Genomic DNA, 12,664 nt, shown 5'->3' with positions numbered 1-12,664 from the left:
CCTAAATGTAAAGTGGTATCCCTGATAAGATCCTAGAACACAAAAAGGATTATCAGGTAAAAGTTAAAGTAATCTAAATGAAGTATGGACTTTAATTAATAACAATGTAATGATATAGGTTCATTAATTATACAAAGGTACCATACTAAGATAAGATGTTAATAATAGGGGAAGTTGGGTGGGGGATATATGGGAACTCTTTATTCTTCTTCACAAGTTTTTTATAAATCTAAAATATTCTAAAATAAAAAGCTTATTTAACAGGTAAAAATAAAAAAACAATGTAGGCACAATTATCATAAGGAGTAGCAGAAATGAAATGGTGTTCAGAAAGTTTTGATATGTAAGAATCTTTGGCAGTGGGTGATTGATCCTGGTGTCCTAAGTTAAATGGATAGCTTAATAAAATGTTATTGGAATTACCCACTTATGGTATTTCTAGTAAGACCCTGTGCTGGACCAGACATAAACTCTGGACAAAACACACCATAAAAACACCTCCCTGAAGGCACTGGAGAGTGAACAAAAGCAGGTAGATTCTGACAGGGAGTCAACACTTACAAGTAATGACATGAGGTGAATTTTCTTTTATAGTCTTTAACCTGACAATCCAACCAGGTAGAAAACCATCAAAGACATATAAGAACTGAACAACACAATTAACTACTTTGTCCTAATTGACATTAATAGAACCCAATGCCCAACAACTATACACATTCTTTTCAAGGGCAAATGACATATTCACCAGGATAGACTATATGTGAAGCCAAAGAACAAGTACTGATAAATTTTTAAACATTGACAATTTAAAAGACAGTTTCTCTGACACTGGGATTAGTTATAAATAACAAGATTCTAAGAAAACTAAAAATATTTGGAAATCAGTATACATACTTCTAAATAATCCACAAGTCAAAAAATCAAGAGAAATTAGAAGATATTTTTAGGGGCACCTGGGTGGCTTAGTCGGTTAAGCGTCTGACTTAGACTCAGGTCATGATCTCACAGTTGGTGAATTTGAGCCCTATGTGGGGCTCTGTGCTGACAGCTCAGAGCCTGGAGCCTGCTTCAGATTCTCTGTCTCCCTCTCTCTCTGCCCCTCTCCCATGCATACTCTGTCTTTTTCTCTCTCTCAAAAATGAATTAGCATTAAAAAAATAAAAAAAAATTTTTTTAAGATGATATTTTTAAATGGATGTTAATGAAAACATTTTGATATTTGTGGGATACAGATAAAGCAGTGCTTCCAGGGAAATTTATAGCTTTAAATGTTTATATATTAAAAGAAGATCTAAAATCAACAATCTACATTTTCACCTTAAGGAATTAGAAAATAAGAGCAAATTAAGCCCAATGGAAATAGAAGGAAATAATCAAGATAAAAGCAGAAATCAACAAAACAGAAAACAGACAAAAATAGCAATAAACAATGCAAACAAAAGCTTGCTTTTTTGAATTAATAAAACCCACAAGCCTCCAGTCAGAATGATCAAGAAAAGATAAAAACTATTTGAGGAACTGAAAGTTGATTTAACATTTGAAAATCAACCAATGTAAGTTACCTGCGTCATGCCTGGTTTTCAGATACTTCTGCACCCAATAGGAGATACTGCTGTAGCATTACAACCCTCAACTGGAAAATCCTCGAAAGATAGTGGTGAAGCAAAATCCTCTCAGTGGGTAGATCTCCAAAAAATACATTTGGTTGTCCACTCTATCTGGATGGTGAACTGGCCAGAAGAACAGATATATACTGATTAATTAACTGGTAGTTGCTAATGATTTCACTGCATGCTTAGGAGACTTGGAGAGAATAGAGGCCTTTGAAGATAATTAGAAAGAAGGTGTGGGGAAGAGGTATGTGAATGGACCTTTCCAATGGGCAAGCTGTAACGATATTTGAGTTCAATAAAAATGCTCACAAAAGGTCATCTATTGCAGGGGAGGCTCTCAATCAGATGGACAAGAGGACACATAGTATAGATGTCACTCTACCTTTTTTCAGACACAGCAGTGTTTGTTCAAGGAGCTCAAGTACAACCTGGCCATGTTACAGGGATAAAGACTATGCATGGATTCAACAACATCAGCTTCCCCTCAATAAGTCTGACCTAGCTAAGCCCCCAGGAAGTCTCACATACTTGCAATAAAGACTTAGGCTAGACCCTCAGTATGACATTCCCCGGGGCAGCAGTCAGCCAATTAGTAGCAAATTGATTACACTGGACTCCTTATATCACAGAGGTAACAGCAATCTGTCCTTACTGAAATAGATGTATATTATGGGTATGGATTGTGTCTTCCCTGCTCATACGGTACTTCGGCCAGCACCACCATCATCCATGGATTTAAACAGAATGCCGTATTTACTATAATGGTGTTTTATACGGCATTGCTTCTAATCAGGAAACACATTTCACCAAAAAAGAAGCATGGTAATGGGCTCTTGTCTATGGAATTCATTGATCTTTCCCACATACCCCATTATCCAGAAGCAGCTAGTCTGATGTAATGTTCGAACAACCTAGTGATGGCTTGGTTTCAACGCCAATGCCAGTGCGGAGAGGACATCTTGAAAGATTGGGATTATCTTCCAAAATTAACATCCTTCAGTGTATAATGCTGTCTCTTCTATAGCCAGAATGAACAGATCCACAAATCAAAGGTGGGAAATAGAAGTGGCTTTTCCCATTCTTACACCTAATAATCTACTTCCAGAATTTTTACTTCCCTTTTCTTCAACTTTGAGTTCTGTTGGTTTGGAAGCCTTAGTTCCAACAGGGAAATGCTTCTACCACAAACACAATAATAGTTCCATTGAATGGGAAGTTGAGGTGTCATTTAGCCATTTTGGGCTCTTCATGCCATGGGACCAACAGCCAAAAATGGATTACTCACTGAGTGAGATGACTGATCCTAAATACCAAGGGGGAACTGGGTCTCTGCTACATAATAGGGACAGTTTCCCAAGAGTTTCTCTGAAATCCAGGGGATTTTTTTTTTTAATTTTTTTTAACGTTTATTTATTTTTTTGACACAGAGAGAGACAGAGCATGAACGGGGGAGGGTCAGAGAGAGGGAGACACAGAATCTGAAACAGGCTCCAGGCTCTGAGCTGTCAGCACAGAGCCCGACGCGGGGCTCGAACTCACGGACCACGAGATCATGACCTGAGCCGAAGTCGGCCGCTTAACCGACTGAGCCACCCAGGTGCCCCTCCAGGGGATTTTCTGAGCACTTCCACATCTAATAGGAAAGACTGATGGGAAATTAAAGCAGTCAGAAAAGAGTAGGACCCTGAGAGAGATTCAGAAATGAAAGTTTGGTTCACCCCACCAGATAAAAATCCAAAGGTTCTAGTGGAGGGCAAAGGAAATAATCAATGGATAGTGGAAGACAACAGTTACAAATGTCAACTAGGACCTGTGACCACTTACATAAATGAGCACAATAACAGCAATGCCTATTTTCTTGTAACTTTTTCTGTGTGTACATAAAAAGAATCTCTCTCCTGATTCCTCTTGTTTTATATAAGGATTGCTGGTTGCTGTTAACTTTACAATTTAGTCTTTTGGTTTAGTATATTCAGATAGGACCTTGACTGAATGTGAGTAGTACTTAACATCACTTATATATGGATACTGTTAACTATAACTGAATGGCAAGCATTCTCCTGACTCAGGACATTTGTAGATGCTTTTTCCTCTTCTTTGAATGTTCTTCTCCTACATATCTATAAAGGCTTCTCTTTCACCTTCTTTTAATCTTTATTCAATGTCACTTTTCCCAGATATGCTTTCTCTGACCACTCTATTTAAAACTCAAAGTACTTGGGATGCCTGAGTGGCTCAGTTGGTTCAGTGTCCAACTTCGGCTCAGGTCATGATCTCACAGTTCGTGAGTTTGAGCCCTAAGTCAGGCTCTGTGGTGACACCTTGGAGCCTGGAGCCTGGAGCCTGCTTCAGATTCTGTGTGTGTGTCTCTCTCTGCCATTCCCCCACTTGCGCTCTGTTTCTCTGTCTCGAAAATAAACAACAAAAAAAAAATTTAAACTCAAAGTACTTAGCACCATCTAAAATATTATATATTTTACTTGTTTACCTCACTGACTTTCTGTTTCCCACTCCAGCTTGTTAACTGCTATATCTTTAGTGCATAGAACAGTGTAGACACTCAAGAAATATTTGTTGACTATGGAACATTGTTATGTAGTTTAAAATAGTGAAGTAGATCTATAAATACTAAATAAGCTATTATTTATAGTGTCCTTTCAGAAATAAAGGAAGAGCATAAATGTGGATTTTAGCTTATTACCTAAGTTAAAAAAATTTTTTTTCCATTTTTTCAGTGTTGGGAGACACTTGGACATGGCTTCCAACTTAGGGGAAAAGGCCAGTAGCATTGGAATAGATTAATACATAGGAAAAAGCAGATAATTGATGGAACAAGGTCCATGAGGAGATAACATGGATGGTTGCAGAGCACAGTGAAAGCACTGTGCTTGGATAAGAGGAGTTTTGTGATAAGGAGCCTTAAAATTAAAGGAGTTCTCAACTGACAGCCTCCATGATCCTCATAAATGGAGGATAGAGGTCAAGGCTAAGGGCAAGGGTTTGGGGAATGTGATTAATTTGTGAGGGTTTAAGAAAGGTATTATGGTTATATTAACAAAATTATTTTATTTAATCCTCACATCAACCCCCATGAGGTATTATCTCCACTTTACAATATTATTCTATTTTATAAATGTAAAAACAGAAGGCCTGTGATTATGTATTACGCACAGGACTGCATAGCTGATGAATGATGGAGCCATTTTAGTAAACTCTAACCCAGGCTTCTCTTGACTTCAGTTTACTGCAGCCTGTCTAGGCCTCATGTTCCTCAGCAATAATGTGGAAATGGTCCCAAGCTACCCCATCCTCTAAAGTAATTGTCCCCAGAGTGGAGTAGGATGGGCACATCCAGGGTGTACATGATGGTCCATCAGAATGTTAAAAGAAAATGTTAGATTTCTATTCACATTTTAAATCTAAAAAAAAATTTTAAGAAATTCAGGTTTGCTACTATTCAATATACAGATGGACACTGGTATCCTTATTTGGTCTGGATGCCAGCTGGTTGTGAGTCATTTTGGAATCTTGAGGGAGAGATAGGAGTTCCACAGTGCAGATGGACTGATAGTGGTGCTCGCCCATCTTACATTTTTTGTGCTTATGAGATGACATCAGTGTGTTCATTTTTGTAGAAACAAGACTTAAATAGCAGAATCTTTATAATACAGTGGTCTATGATGGAATGGGGACTGATGACAAAGGTATTTGGCTTCACTCAGAGATTTGCTAGGCATTTCTGGTCAAAGTATTAAAATAGTTGTCAGAACCTATAAATAACTGACTTTTCTTTTACAAAAAGAAACATTCTGGGCCGCCTGGGTGGCTCAGTTGGTTGAGCATCTGACTCTTGATTTTGGCTCAGGTTGTGATCCCAGGGTTGTGGGACTGAGCTCCGAGTGAGTCTCTGTGCTGAGCACGGAGCCTGCTTGGGATTCCCTCTCTCCATCTGTCCCCGTCCCCTGCTCCTGCTCTCTTTCTCTAGCTGAAAAAAACCAACCAACCAACCAAACAAACAAACAAGACATTCAAATTTTGCTGACTTTTTCAACAAGGTGGCTGTGAGTAGTATGCTATTTTATAAATACAAAAAAACCCCCATGTTTTGAAACTGTTCCTTCAAGCTAAAGTCCATAGTGTAATGAATGAGAAAACAATTGCTTTTTGAAAGCTACTATAAATATTTTGAAAAGTGATATTAAGAAGCGTTTTGGTGGGGTTTTTTTGCCAAAAAATATAGACAAAAATTATTATTTTTTTTAAGTAAGCTCTATGCCCAATATAGGGTGTAAACTCAGGACCCCAAGATCAAGAGTCACATGTTCTATGGACTGAGCCACCCAGGCGTCTTGTTGGAAGTATGTCACTTATAAAAATGCTCATATTTGCACACATAAATCTTTGGAAATACTTTTCTTTTTTTTTATTTTTTTTTTCAACGTTTTTATTTATTTTTGGGACAGAGAGAGACAGAGCATGAACGGGGGAGGGGCAGAGAGAGAGGGAGACACAGAATCGGAAACAGGCTCCAGGCTCCGAGCCATCAGCCCAGAGCCTGACGCGGGGCTCGAACTCACGGACCGCGAGATCGTGACCTGGCTGAAGTCGGAGGCTTAACCAACTGCGCCACCCAGGCGCCCCTGGAAATACTTTTCTACTGTGTTTAAGAATCTTCCAAATAAAATAGAGATCCAGTGGATTTTAAATATATTTAGTAAAAATATAACATCTTCTGATCAATTTGCAAATGCAGCTGATTGATATCCTGGAAAATAAAAACTAACTAGCTGGACTTGAATAAAATTGAATGGGACTTAAAAATTAGTTTCATGTTTCAGGTACTTGGGTGGCTCAGTTGGTTAGGTGTCTGACTCTAGGTTTTGGTTCAGGTCACGATTTCAAGGTTCGTGGGTTCCAGCCCCGCATCAGGCTCTGTGTTGATTGTGCAGAGCCTGCTTGGGATTCTCTCTCTCTCTCTGTCTCTCCCTGCCTCTCCCCTACTCACCCTCTCCCTCTCTCAAAATAAATAAACATTAAAATTTTTTTTTTACTTTCATGTTTAAGTCCAGCTAAATATTTTTCCCATGTTTGAGTAAGTCCAGCTAAATATTTTTCCATTTGGATCCTTTATATCTTTGTGAGTTTCATTTCCATTAAAATCAAGTAATAGATAATAGGTACAAACTTTGAAAATATTATTGTAGTATATTAAGCCATCATTTCAAAAATGAATTAAAATCAATTTGTGTTGGGGCGCCTGGGTGGCGCAGTCGGTTAAGCGTCCGACTTCAGCCAGGTCACGATCTCGCGGTCCGTGAGTTCGAGCCCCGCGTCAGGCTCTGGGCTGACGGCTCAGAGCCTGGAGCCTGTTTCCGATTCTGTGTCTCCCTCTCTCTCTGCCCCTCCCCCGTTCATGCTCTGTCTCTCTCTGTCCCAAAAATAAATAAAAAACGTTGAAAAAAAAAATTAAAAAAATAAATAAATAAAATAAAATAAAATTGTGTTTACTATAAAAACAAGGTTGTGGAAGCAAAAAGGTAATAAAGTTTTATATTTTTTAAAATATTATGTTTCTTTCATCTTCATCTTATCCTTTAATTTTTTAATTTTAAAACATTTTTTATGATTTAAAAATGTCCACGACAAATTAGGGCATTATTACACTCATACAATGTATTGATAATGTGGGTTCATGTTATAACATGTTGAGAGTTTGTGATAATAAAAAATTTGGAGATCATTTATTCACGTACCAGGTTTTTCAAGCTGAGCACTACTGACAATTTGGGCTGGAAAATTCTTTTTGTGGGGACTTTCCTGTACATTGTAAGTTATTTAACAGCATCCCTGGCTTCAACCTACTAAATACCAAATACCAATAGTACTCCCCGCACAATCGGTTGTGACAATCTAAAACTCCCCCAGACAGTGACAAGAGTCCCCTTAGGGTAGGGTTGTCAGATTTAGCAAAACAAAACAAAAGAAAACAAAAGCAAAAACCAAAACAAAAGGAGGTACTTATTTTTTTATCCTATTCTCTATTTATTGGAAATCCAAATTTAACTGGGTTCCTGTGTTTTATGCAACAACCCTAAGGGAAGAGGGCAAACCCACTCTTGCATTGGGAACCACAGGTGGCAAGTCTTATTATGTCTATGTTACTCTACATCCTTGCCTCTTTCCCAACCTCATCCTACCTTCCAAACCCTTCCACTATGCTCTCCAGACTCATTATCCATAACCTGCAAAAGTCCCTGTGTTGTCAAGCTTTCTCTTCCATTTATCTTTATTAAAATCCGACTGACTCTCAGTCAGTCAGATATTCCTGTTGCCCCACCCAAATGGTGCTGTTTATAGACAGAATTTGATATAAGCAAAAACTATAACCGGTGTTTCCAATGGAAAACTATGCATTCTTCAGGTTATCTGATTCTAGCCTTTTATTGCTTAAAATTTTTAAAATATGTTTATTTCTGAGAGAGAGAGAGAGAGAGAGACAACACAAATTTGGGAGGGGCAGAGAGAGAGGGAGACAACAGAATCTAAAGCAGACTCCAGGGTCTGAGCTGTCAGCATAGAGTCCAACTTGGGGGTCGAACCCACGAACCGCAAGATCATGACCTGAGCTGAAGTCAGACACTTAACTGACTGAGCCATCCAGGTGCCCCTAGCTTTTTGTTGCTTTTGAGGTATATTACAACTCTGTAAACTGTAGAGAACTAATAGTAATGCATAATAATTCTTGTCTATAGACATGAAATAAATTCTGTCCAGTGGAAATTCAATGGACTAGCCTCCTCCAATATGGGTAGAAGTCAATTTTGCTTTCTTTTCAAGTTCATTTCAATTTTCCTGACCTATAAATGTGGATTCACCTTTGGACATCTCACTGGTTAACTTGTTAATAGTGGTTAAAACCGTTAACACATTTCATTTTATATCTGTATAAGTCATGATTTTAATTTTTTTTTAAAGATTTCTTTTCTTTTGAGAGGGAGAGAGAGAGAGAGAGAGAGAGAGAGAGAGAGAACACACTTGAGCAGAGGAGAGGGGCAGAGGGAGAAAGAGAGAATCCCAAGAAGGCTCTATCCTCAGGGCAGAACCCAACTTGGGGCTTGATCCCATGACTCTGGGTCATGACCTGAGCTGAAATCCAGAATCAGATACTCAACTGACTGAGCCAGCCAGGTATCCCATGATTTTAATTTTTTTACAGTTTTTAAAAGTTTTCCTTTAACAGAGGTGGGATTGTTGTTGTTTTGCTTCTTATTGCTATATGCTGGCTATTATTCTTACACTTTGCTTAAAAAGAAAAAGAACAGCCAGCTTCTCTGAGGCCCATGCCACTCACCTGCTTAATTCTTTTTCTCTTCTCCTTATCTGCTGTATTCATGTAACTCCCCCTTCAGTCAAGCAAAGACTTTGGCCAATTATTTCCCTCTACCATAAGCCCTGCCATTATCCTGGGTGACTTCAACAATCAACAAGATGATCTGTCCACTAGGGTCCTGGCCACTCATTTCTTTGATCTCAATATCCTTTTCCTTGACTTCATAGGAGTCACCTACTCCTTCCATCACCCTTTGGACCCTGTCATCATAACTGTGTCAGTTTCAGAATCACTAATTCAAACATCTTCTTTACAATCTCTTCTCCTTCCAAATTGTGTGTTAACTACTCCTACAGCTTTTTTCAACCTCATTGGCACCTTCATTCATTGACCCTCATCAGCTTTCTTTCAATTCCTTTCTTGTTCTCCCTCCTTCACTTTTTTTTATTAAAAAAATTTTTTTAACGTTTATTTATTATTGAGAGACAGAGTGTGAACAGGGGAGGGGCAGAGAGAGAGGGAGACACAGAATCCGAAGCAGGCTCCAGGCTCTGAGTTGTCAGCACAGAGCCTGACATGGGGCTTGAACTCACAAACCTCAAGATCATGACCTGAGCCGAAGTCAGACGCTTAACCGACTGAGCCACCCAGGTGCCCCTCCCTCCTTCACTTTTAAAGTTTATTTATTTGAGAGAGAGAGAGAGAGAGAGAGAGAGAGAGAGAGACCTGTGGGGGCTGGGCTGGAACCCATGAACCGTGAGATCATGACCTGAACAGAAATCAAGAGTCGGATGCTCAATTGATTGAGCCACTCAGACGTCCCTCTTATTCTCCCACCTGATCTAGGTTAGATTCCATGATCTATAATTTCACTGTTTTGTCAACCTAAACAACCCTAAACTCCATTGTTCCTCTTTTTTTTTTTTCTTTTTTCACTTCATCTACCTGGAAAATCCCAAACCTAAATGAACTGTTTTCTTTATGGCCCTGGTTATGGGCAGTTTGTATACTGCTTATTGGTTCCAGAGAATGTCCAAATGAGCCCTAAACATCATTCAGGTTGGGTCATCTTGCTCTCCTGTTTTCTGTTAATTCAATCATTTCCTCTCTCATCAAACTTTGGTTCCCCCCTTCTTGCCCTATATTCTCAGTAGATGACCATCTTCCTTGACAGAAAAAAGTAGAAACTATCACATGGGCACTACCCATCTTCTTCCTATAATCTTATAAACCTACCTTCACCTGTACCCATCCTGTCTTCTCTCTCCCCTACATCAGTGAAGGAGCAGTCCTTCCTTCTAACTAGGGCCAAATTCTTTTCCTGTGCTTTGTATCTCTTCTGCTCTGCTTCCTCAGAACTCCCTGTAGACTGCACAGTCTGGTTTCATCTGTGTATCTTTTTCAATTTTTCCCTCTGAACAGGGTCCTTCTCAATGTTTTTTAAACATTCTCGGGGCACCTGGGTGGCTCAGTCGGTTAAGCGGCCGACTTCGGCTCAGGTCACGATCTTACGGTCCGTGAGTTCGAGCCCCGCGTCGGGCTCTGTGCTGACAGCTCAGAGCCTGGAGCCTGTTTCAGATTCTGTGTCTCCCTCTCTCTGACCCTCCCCCATTCATGCTCTGTCTCCCTCTGTCTCAAAAATAAATAAATGTTAAAAAAAAAAATTTTTTTTTAAACATTCTCAACCTTTTTTTTTTTTCTTTTTTTCATTAAAAAACAAAGGGGGCACCTGGGTGGCTCAGTTGGTTGGGCGTCGGACTTCAGCTCAGGTCATGATCTCACTGCTTCTGGGTAGAAGCCCTGCATTGAGCTCTGTGCTGACAGCTCAGAGCCTGGAGTCTGCTTGAGATTCTGTCTCTCCCTCTCTCTCTGCCTCTCCCCAACTTGCACTCTGTCTCTCTCAAAAATAAATAAACACTTAAAACAACAACGACGACAACAACAACAACAACAACAACAACAACAACAACAACAACAACAAAACCTTCCTGGATCCTAATTTCCTTTCTAGTTACTCATCTAACTGCCTCCATCTTCCTTCCTTCCACTCACTGTTCAGCCATTTGGGTCCCACATTATCATACCCCTGAAGGAGCTCTGATTGAGATCCTGTGTGTCTCACCAGTGAAGCATTGGTGTCAACAAATCCAACATTTTTCAGTCATCTTGTTGACTTTTCACCAACAATTGACACAACCGATCATTCTCTCCTTGAAATGCTGTTTTGTCCCAGGTTCCATAACAATACTCCTCCACTTTTTTTTTTTTTATACTTCTGGCTAGTATATCCTCCTTGCAAATATCCTCCTCTACCCAGGCATTAAACCCAAACGTCTCAATACTAAGCCTTCTCTCTTCTTCCCACTTGGTATCACTCCTGAATATTCTTGTCCATGCCTAAGACTTTACCACCACCTCCACGTCAACAACTCCAGCCTTGATCGTGCATTTGAGCTCAGGCTACTATCAATTTTTATTGGAAGTCTCAGAGGTACCTCAAATTCAATATGTATGTAACAGAACTCATGGTTTCCCCCTCAAAACAGCTTTTTCCAGGGGTTCTAAATACCTAGGCATTTCCCTAATGTCTTGCCTCTCATCCCCCACTCTCTTGAATCCATCACCAGATTCTTTTTATATTAAATCCGTCTGCTTCTCTCCAACTCCACTTTTAGTAGTCTTGTCTAAACTACCATATTTTCTCCCCTGTATTACTGTAAAACTTCTTAATCATCTACTTCAATCCACTCCCAATCCTTTCTTCTTACAGCAGTCAAAGTAATCTTACAAAATGCATGTTTGATCATATAAGCCCCCTGTTAAAGAGCCTTCAGTGACTTTTAAAGACTGAAGTCTTTAATAGGGCCAGGTCCTTGCAGAATCTAGCAGCTATCTAACTTCACCCTCACCTGATACCATGTCCCCATCCCACCTTCAGTCACATGGGCCTTCTAGGTTTCTCCACACACACAGCCTTTGCATGTGCTGTAACCTTTGCTTGGAGCACCTCCCTCCCCCAACCATCCACTTGGTCTCATTCACACCTACCTGTCCTTTAGATTACAGCTCTCTTTAATGTCTCTGATAGGATTCTCTTTAATGTCTCTGATAGGATTCCCTCTTTTAATCTCTCACTGCCATCATCATCATAGCTAATACTCAGTCATGTTTAATACAAATTGGACACTGATCTAAGGGCTCTACCAAGAAGAATTTATTTATCATAACAACTCCATTGAATGCACGTGGAAACTGAGGCATCACATACTTTCATGTACCACAACTGTTATTTTCCTTACATGCAAAATGGAACAATAGTACTTTCTTCACAGGGTGGTTGAGAAAATTAAATGAGTCTGTAAAAGACTGAGAACAGTGCCAGCCACATAATAAATGTCCAGTAGATGTTAGCAATTGTTATTGTTGTAATCTTACATTTACTGCCTGATTATCCAATTAGACTCTGTTTCTGTCCTGTAAGTACTTTGAACATTGGTTCTTCTTTTTTGCTATTATATCCTTTATGCCTACCCAGGGCAGTGGCACACAGTGAATGTTCAATGAACATTTCTCGAATGAATGAATAATTAATTCATGTCCAACTGCACAGGATTGTTAGAAGGCTAAAAGAAATGTGCGTTAGGTACTTTTAAAAACTACATAGGGACATAGAGATGTTAAACATTTAAAGGGTAAAGTGTGATGCTAATGTAAGCATGAC

The 12,664-nt window shown here is 39.4% G+C and overlaps 1 protein-coding gene across 2 annotated transcripts in view; it reads right to left on the bottom strand.

The window, feature by feature from the left end:
• Window positions 1–12,664, bottom strand: part of EXD2 (exonuclease 3'-5' domain containing 2) — an 88,046-nt gene that overhangs the window by 67,780 nt on the left and 7,602 nt on the right. The window contains exon 2 of one of the 2 annotated variants that reach the window (XM_058739457.1): window positions 1,563–1,730. The exons of the other annotated variant lie outside the window; for it this stretch is intronic. The gene's annotated coding sequence lies outside the window, so the exon portion shown is untranslated. The remainder of the gene's footprint in view (window positions 1–1,562; window positions 1,731–12,664) is intronic. 2 annotated transcript variants of the gene reach the window in all.

The sequence above is a fragment of the Neofelis nebulosa genome, chromosome 7 (genome assembly GCF_028018385.1).
Source record: "Neofelis nebulosa isolate mNeoNeb1 chromosome 7, mNeoNeb1.pri, whole genome shotgun sequence".
Classification (NCBI taxonomy): Eukaryota; Metazoa; Chordata; class Mammalia; order Carnivora; family Felidae; genus Neofelis; species Neofelis nebulosa.
The sequence above is the reverse complement of the archived record's forward strand: the minus strand, read 5'-3'. Positions and strand labels throughout refer to the sequence as shown.